Source organism: Octopus bimaculoides, chromosome 14, assembly GCF_046866305.1.
Source record: "Octopus bimaculoides isolate indiv1 chromosome 14, ASM4686630v1, whole genome shotgun sequence".
NCBI classification, from domain to species: domain Eukaryota; kingdom Metazoa; phylum Mollusca; class Cephalopoda; order Octopoda; family Octopodidae; genus Octopus; species Octopus bimaculoides.
This window is the reverse complement of record NC_142941.1, coordinates 28,757,027-28,766,283: the sequence shown is the minus strand read 5'-3', so window position 1 is coordinate 28,766,283 and position 9,257 is coordinate 28,757,027. Positions and strand designations below refer to the sequence as shown.

The 9,257-nt window shown below is 36.3% G+C and overlaps 1 long non-coding RNA gene across 1 annotated transcript in view; it reads left to right on the top strand.

The window, feature by feature from the left end:
• The window catches only part of LOC149132661 (uncharacterized), a 13,520-nt gene extending 4,539 nt beyond the window's left edge, over positions 1-8,981 (top strand). Inside the window, exon 2 of the long non-coding RNA XR_016244268.1 lies at positions 7,763-8,981. This is a non-coding gene — a long non-coding RNA (uncharacterized LOC149132661). The remainder of the gene's footprint in view (positions 1-7,762) is intronic.
• Positions 8,982-9,257: the final 276 nt, after the last annotated feature.

The window sequence follows — 9,257 nt, the reverse complement described above, 5'->3', positions numbered from 1 at the left end:
CCAAAAACATATAATGAAAAGAAACATAACAAGTGACTGCAGAATATGTGGCGATGGACAAGAAACAGTAAATCATATTATCTCTGGCTGCCCAGTCCTGGCTAAGAAGGAATATATTCACAGACACGACAGAGCTGGAACCTATATACACTGGAAGCTATGCCAACACTATGGAATAACAACAGAAAAAGATGGTATAAACACACGCCAGAAAAGGTCACAGAAAACGAGAAAGCAACCATACTCTGGGATATGCCAATACACACAGATAGAGAAATTAAGGCAAATAGACCAGATATAGTTATCAAAGATCACGAAGGAAAAAAATGCTTTCTAATTGATGTATCAATACCAGCAGATGACAACGTTTCCCTAAAAGAAATGGAAAAACTTTCAAAATACAAAGACCTGGAAATAGAGGTAACTCGAATGTGGAATCTAAAAACAGAAACAATTCCTATCATAATAGGTGCCTAAGGTATAATAAAAAAATATTCAGACAAATACATAACAAAAACACCAGGACTTACAAATATATATAACATACAGAAAATTGCACTACTGGGCACTGCACACATCCTACGCAAAACACTTTCAATACAGTAACCATAAGAACATCACAGTAAACTACAGTACATACCCAAGGCACACAGAGCTGCGCTCGGTAGTGAAGTGAGAGCACGTTATAAAAATAAAACTACTGAACAATAATAATAATAATGATGATGATGATGATAATAATAGTAATTTCTACTAAACGCACAAAGCCTGAAATTTTGGTGGAGGGGATTAGTCGTTTACATCGACCCCAGTATTTGACTGGTACTTCTTTTATCGACCCCGAAAGAATGAGAAACAAAGTCGACTTTGGCAGAATTTGAACTCAGAGAGTAAAGGCGGACAAAATACCGCCTAGCTTTTTTACTGGCGTGTTAAACAGTAATAGTAATCCTTTCTACTAAAGGCACAAGACCTGAAATTTCGGGGGAGGGAACTGGTCGATTATATCGATCTCAGTGTTACACTGCTGCTGAATTTATCGACCCCGAAAGAATGAAAGACAAAGTCGACTCCGGCGGAATTTGAACACAGAACGTGCAGACGGACGAAATATCGCGGCGTGCTAACGATTCTGTCAGCTCGCCTCCTTAATAATAATAATAATAATAATAATAATAATAATAATAATAATAATAATAATAATAATGGCAAATAGACCAGATATAGTTGTCAAAGATAATGAAGAAAAAAATGCTTTCTAATTGATGTATCAATACCAGCAGATGACAACGTTTCTCTAAAAGAAATGGAAAAACTTTCAAAATACAAAGACCTGGAAATAGAGATAACTCGAATGTGGAATCTAAAAACAGAAACAATTCCTATCATAGTAGGTGCCTTAGGTATAATAAAAAAATATTCAGACAAATACATAACCATAAGAGCACCACAGCAAACCACAGCACATACCCAAGGCGCACAGAGCTGCGCTCGGTAGTGAAGTGAAAGCACGTTATAAAAATAAAACTACTGAACAATAATAATAATAATAATAATAATAATAATAATAATAATAATAATAATAATAATAATAATAATAATCTTTTCTACTGTAGGCACAAAGGCAGCAATTTTATGGTGAGGGGATGAGGTGATTACATCAACCCCAATGTTCAACTGTTACTTATTTTATCGAAATCGAAAGGATGAAAGGCAAAGTCGACCTCAGCGAAATTTGAACTCAGAACGTAGCGACAGACGAAATACCGATGATGATGATGATGATTTCAAAGTTTTGCCATAAGGACAGCTTGTGAGAGGAGATAAGTCGATTACATCTACCAGTGTTTAACTGCTACTTAATTTATCGACCCCGAAAGGATGAAAAGCAAAATCGACCTCAGAGGAATATGAACTTAGAACATAGTGACAGACAAAATACCGCTAAGCATTTCGCCCACCGAGCTAATAATGATGATGATGATGATGATGATGATGACGATGATGATGATGATGATGGTGTGTAACAAAGACACAATGCCAGAAATTTGGGGATAAGTCGACTAATTCAATGCCATTACATTACTTCTATTTTTCCGTTGTTAATCTAAATGCAATAACAAAAAATTATGAAAAATGTTTCCTGAAAGTTTAAAATGTTATCCATATTATATAGATAAACACGTTAGTGTAAGTATAAGTAAACATGCACATATGTATCTCTCTCTTTCTCTCTATATATGTATAAAGTATATAGACATATATGTGTATGATACATATACACATGCATATTTATGCATACATGTTTATGTACCCGTAATTAGATATATACAATTTGTATACACAAACATTTGTGTATATATAGGTATATGCAAATATTTGTATTCACAAAGACACACACACACACGCAGGTATAAATATGTGTATTTGGATGTAGTTGCTTTCTTCTATTTAAGCACGAAACTTATACAAACCGCCATAAAAAAGATATTTCACATTTTTATATAAACTTTTTGAATTTACCTGAGGTGTATGTGTGTGTTTGTGTGTGACTGTATATACGTACTAGTGTATATATATACATATATATATATATATATATACACTGTTGTGTCTGGGGAGAGTCATTCTCTTTTAGTGCCTTATAATTTAACAAACTCACCAGTAAAATTTCCACTTATTTCTTTTTTATTTTTCTAAAATTTTCGTTGCCTCTTGCAACCCTTTCAATTGAAAAGGTTGCAAGAGGCAACGAAAATTTGCGTGTGTTAAATTATAAGGCACTAAAAGAGAATGACTCTCCCCAGAAACAACAGAATATGCTTCAACACATGAACTCACAGAAAGAATCTTGCAAACCAAATCCAAAAACGAAATATATATATATATATATATATATATATATATATATATATATATATATATATATATATATATATATACGTGGTTTGATCAATAAATATCCGGACTGTTGCCATAATAACGAAGCTAAAGCACGTAGAGTAAAGCCGCTTGGAACAGATTGACCTTGAACACTGCTGGGCATGCACACTACGTTCTATCGTTCTAGCTCACTTTCGCTGTTTACAGCAGTGCTTGGAAGGAAGGTGTGTAGCGTGTGATTGTCGCATTAACCATAACAGAGAAAGTTGAGCAGCGAATCTGCATCAGATTTTGCCAAAAGCTCGGCGATACCTGCTCAGAGTCCTACGCAAAGTTTTACAAAAGTTTTCATCGTTCTCGACACAATCAAGATCTTGTGCTTCTGAAACCTGAGTGTCTTTTGTTCAGCTGAAGGCAGTTTTAGCACAAACTTGGCAGACTCTCATACCCAAATCTTCAGTAATAATGGACTGAACTGAACCGTAACTAATCTGAACATACTCTAATAACTCACGGATGGTGATGCAACGATTTCTCCTCACAGCTTCACGCATACCTGCGATGCTTTTCTCAGTTCTGCTGGTTGCGGGTCTCCCAGAACGTTCGTCAATATCGAACACTTGTGTGCGGCTCATACACCCCTATCTATACACTTTCTGCAACTTTGCATGGGCCTCTGAGCAAGTATCGCCATGACAATTCTGTCTGTCATGGTCAATGCGACGATCACACACTACACACCTTCCTTCTAGGCACTGTTGTAAACAACGTAAACGAGCTAGAACTTTATAACTTAGTGCACACACACAGCAGAATTTATGGTCAATCTGTGCCAAGTCGCTTCACTCTGCGTGTTTTAGTTTCGTTACTATGGCAACAGTCTGGATACTTATTAATCAGACCCCGTATATATATATATATATATATATATATATATATAGTGAATGTCTTCTAGCTGGCAGAAAGGTAAATACAATGCCTGAAGAAGCACCTACACTAAAATGGAGATATGGAAAAAAGATACAAATTCGTAACTATTAAGAGTAATCTTTTGTAATATCATATGAATATGAAAAAGTACTACCTAATGATCCTGTGGAATGTAGAAGTGTTTCATTAATAAAGCCTATGAATTTCCGCATGTTATTATTGTTATACATATATACATATATACATATATATATATATATAGTCAGTTGAGGATATAATGTCCTCTTTGGGGATTATGAAATCCAGAGATCAACTGGTGTTATCAGTGATATATTGGGAGAATTTTCTCAATCTCAATATATAGGGATAAACAGTCTAATATACAATTATTACTATAAGAAAAAGGAGAAAAAATATTGTGGATACTTATGTAAACATTAGTTTGTTAGAAAAGTATGAGGGGACGCCGATGGAGTAATAGTGGGAGGTATTAGCTTATCAAAACTTTCTAAAAACCTATTAGGGATTATTAAAAAAGACGGTTATGTGTTTAGATGCACATTATACAACAATTTAAGAGAATATATAGACGTTTAAGGATTGTGAGAGACATAATGTAATAAGGGTAAGATATTGTGAAAACGTTAACGTCTTCACAATATCTTACCCTTAATTAATGTTTACATTACGTAGATACTCAACATATGAATATGTAGTCCTCATACATCTTATCTAGAAAGCTCTTTACCACCAACTTGTATTCCTGAGAGAAAAATATGTAAGCATTAGCCTTTTGAATGAGAAAGCCCTGAAGATACTAAAACTATTAACATAGTTCGAATATTCCGAAGCACTTTTTACATAGTGACCAAATTGAAACATGTGTAGGCATCTCTTATACATATTGTATTTTATTTTATGTTAATGAATGTTCGTGAAAGCGCATGACTTAGTGGTTAGGGCATTCAGCTCACAATCTTACGGTCGTGAGTTGTGTCCTTCAGCAAGACACTTTATTTTCATGTTGCTCCAGTCCACTCAACTGGCAAAAATGAGTAGTACCTGTATTTCAAAGAGCCAGCTTTGTCACATTCTTTGTCACGCTGAATCTCCCTGAGAATTACATTATTGCTATATTTCGGGATAGCCATTTTTTGTCTTACCAAATAAACACACGCACTATATATATTCGTTCTTCACTCGTTTAATATTGTTCTTATTTTAACTTATGTCCATTGTCGTCACACATCTGTAACCTCTTCAGCGAGTCTCCCATCCACGTGTTTCCTCTTGTGTATAATTGTCAGAATGGTAGCTGCAGTATGACAAGATCGCTAAGAAATTTACTCCGCAACTAAGGAGGAAACACATGGATAGAAGAGTCGCTGAAGAGACCACAGATGAGTGATGACCATCCCGAAATATAACAATAGTTCTTAAGTTGTTTATTCATATTTAAGAGCATATTCATAAAGTGAGTAATTTTTGGTGGTGGACAATATTCTGGCAAATATGGAGTGGATGTAGTGGATAAGGAGGGCGAAGAATAGAATATGATTGAAGAAAGGATAGGAAACTAAGGTGCCTGGAAGAGATACAAGTGAGTCGGGAATTTGAATTCGGAACGTACGTCTTTACGTTCTGAGTTCAAATTCCGCCGAGATTGACTTCCCTTTTTATTTCTTTCGGGGTCGATAAAATAAGTACCAGTTGAGCACTGGCGTCGATGTAATTGACTTACCCCTCCTCGAAGACGCTGGTCTTATGCCAAAGTTTGAAACCAATATTATGAAAAAAACGTAAATTACATTAAAATGTTTATTTATTGAAATGGGATAACAAATACGTGTGTGAGTGTGCGCGCGAGAGAGAGTGTGTGTGCGCGCGTGTGCGCGCGAGCACGTATGTGGTGTGTGTGTGCGCGCGAGCACGTATGTGGTGTGTACATTGTCAGAATGGAAGTTGCAGTACGACAAAATGTCTAAGAAATTTACTTCGCAACCTCGAGGTCTTGGGTTCGATCCCACTGCGTAATATCTTGGGCAAATATCATTTTCTATTGTGTCGTGTTGTCCTACACCTTGAGAGTGAAACTGAATTGACGCAAACTGTGAAGATAATCAAGTGGATTGTAAGCGTAATTTGGAAGATACAACCATGTCACAAACACTGTGTAATGCTGATTGTCTTTGCGACTCACGTTAATAGTAAATGTGTCTTTGAAATGCTTAGCTACTAGTACATTAATTCATGTTTAAGCAATTCAGTCAATCGAGTAAAGGAATAGTTATCGTCGTGATATTAACTTTATCTTCTGCTCAAAATAATATAGCTTTCCCATTGTTTTGTAGAATGTATCATACGTATGTATGACGTGTGTTTTAAGGTTATTAAAGGTCCAGCGAATGCACTGGTTCTTCCCTTCTTTTAAATGTTCTAACAGTTGCTTGAATAATTTCTGTCGAACTTTTTCTGTTTTGAAGTTGAGTAAATACATTACAGAACATAATCTACAACATATGTGGGAAATTCTGTCTGTGGGTGTGTTTGTAGAGTTGTTAGCTAACTCCTTCTACATCGTTTTATCGATTTTGATGAAGCTTGACACCTGAGTAGAACTCATGTCTGGAAACGTCATGCCATACTCAGATTGTTGAAAAAAATCGATAATAGGGCCCCTGGAAGGGATCCTTATATATATATATATATCCTTATATATATATATCGTTATATATATATATCCTTATATATATCTAATATATTTTATTTTTAAAAATAAGGAAAATAACCCATTCGTCCCTGGAAGTGATCCTTATATCTAGCCAAGGGAAATAACCCATTCATTTTCATAAATTATTTGGTAAAAATGAAATTGAGTATGCTTATTTCTTATTATTTAAACTGTTAGAGTTATTTTCGCAATTTATCCAGTACAACCCTTAAACAAGTAAATAATATTTTCCTAAACAATAGATCCACTTATTTCGGTTAGTGACTTATTCACACTAGCGCCTCTGAGGGTAATATTCTCTGGGAACGCACAAAAGCCCTTTTCAGAGTTATTTACTTTGAATTGTTATTATCTCATATCTGATTATCCTGTTATTACTTAACATGCTTCACAATTTTAGTATACATACCTTATTAGTATTTCTTCCTATGTTCTATATACTCTGGGAACGCATTAAAACCATTTTGGGGCTACTTTATTTGAATTCTTACTATCGGGTTACTAATTTAATGTTATTACATAATTGACTTCACAATTTGAGTATACATAACTTATTGGGAATTCCTAAAAACAAGTCCCTGTGTTAGACAGTTCGGTATTCCCTGTAAATGCACAAAAACCGTTTTAAGGGCTACATACTTTGTATTGTTGTTATTGGATTAGCGAAACAATTATGAGAACAGAATCAAGGGATAAGCCCCGCTTTTCCGGGAATTACCTGGTACGTCAGCTAGTATATATATATATATATATATATGACAGAGGCAGCATCAATACCGAGAGGTAATATCTATCCCTACTTAAACGTGGGTGTTCTGTTAGAATAAACTATACTGCGATAGATAGCTGGGTATATTGTAGTTTTTCCTATTCATAATTAGAGTATCAACGCATCGTATTATATGGAACCGTATGTAATCGTAAACACATTATATTATTAACAACAAACGTGTGCTCAGTGTTATTTTCATAATTATATAATATATTTATTGTCGCAGTGTATTTAGGACTATATTTCAATGCATTTGCTCTCTAATTATGAATGAAAAATACCAATACCCCAACTACGTCATATAATGTGTCGTTCTATCTGTTCTTTTAGTGATTCTAGAGTGCTTCTCAACCATTCTTCTCCTGTGGAACCCTTTGATTCTTATTTTACTCGGATGGATCCTAATAAACATTCGATGTTTGAAAAAATCTTATTTTTTGTTTCAGTCATTAGACTGCAGTCATGCTGAGGCACCACCTTGAGGAAATTTTGAATCGAATCAATCGACCCGAGTACATTTTTAAAGCCTGGTACTTAATCTAACGATATCTCTTGCCGACCCGTTAGCTTACGAGGACGTAAGCACACCAACACCAGTTGTCAGGCGGTGGTGGGGCAGAAACACAGGCACAAAGACTCACACGCACACACACACACACATAAACTTATATGCATACATGTATACAACGGGCTTCTTTCAGTTTCCGTCTACCAAATCCACTCATAAGGCTTTGGTCGGCCCGAGTCTATTGTAGAAGACACTTGCCCAAGGTACCACGCAGTGGAACCGAACCCTGAACCATGAACCGTAATTCGAGGTGGTGTCTCAGCATAACCGCAGTCTAATGACTGAAACAAGTAAAAGACACACACACACACACACACACAAACACACACACACACACACGCACACACACACACACACACACACACACACACACACACACACACATATATATATATATATATATGTGTGTGTGTGTGTGTGTGTGTATATACATACACATGCGTATGTGTGTGTGTGTGCATGCATCTTACTAGACAGCCACGCTTGTGTCTATATTTTTTATAATTAAATATTATTAGTTATTCTTTTATTCATTTACTTGTTTCAGTCATTTGACTGCGGCCATGTTGGAGCACCACTTTTAGTCGAACAAATCGACCCCAGGATTTATTCTTTGTAAATCTAGTACTTATTCTATCGGTACATTTTGCCGAACCGCTAAAGTTACGGGGATGTAAACACACCAACATCGGTTGTCAAGCCATGGTCACACACACACACACACACACACAAACACACATACGACGGACTTTTTTCAATTTCCGTCTACCAAATCCACTCACAAGAATACACTTGCCCAAGGTGGCACACAATGGAACTGAACCCGGAGTCGATGTAATTGCCTCATTCCCTCCCCATAAAATGTTGTCGTACTGCAACTACCATTCTGACAATATACACACCACATACGAGCTCGCGCGCACACACACACACCACATACGTGCTCGCGCGCACACACACACCACATACGTGCTCGCGCGCACACACACGCACACACTCTCTCTGTCGCGCGCACACACACGCACACACACTCTCTCTCTCGCGCGCACACACACGTATTTGTTATCCTATTTCAATAAATAAACATTTTAATGTAATTTACGTTTTTTTCATAATATTGGTTTCAAACTTTGGCATAAGACCAGCGTCTTCGAGGAGGGGTAAGTCAATTACATCGACGCCAGTGCTCAACTGGTACTTATTTTATCGACCCCGAAAGAAATAAAAAGGGAAGTCAATCTCGGCGGAATTTGAACTCAGAACGTAAAGACGTACGTTCCGAATTCAAATTCCCGACTCACTTGTATCTCCTCCCGGCGCATTAGTTTCCCCTCCTTTTTTAAATCATATTCTATTCTTCGCCCTCCTTATCC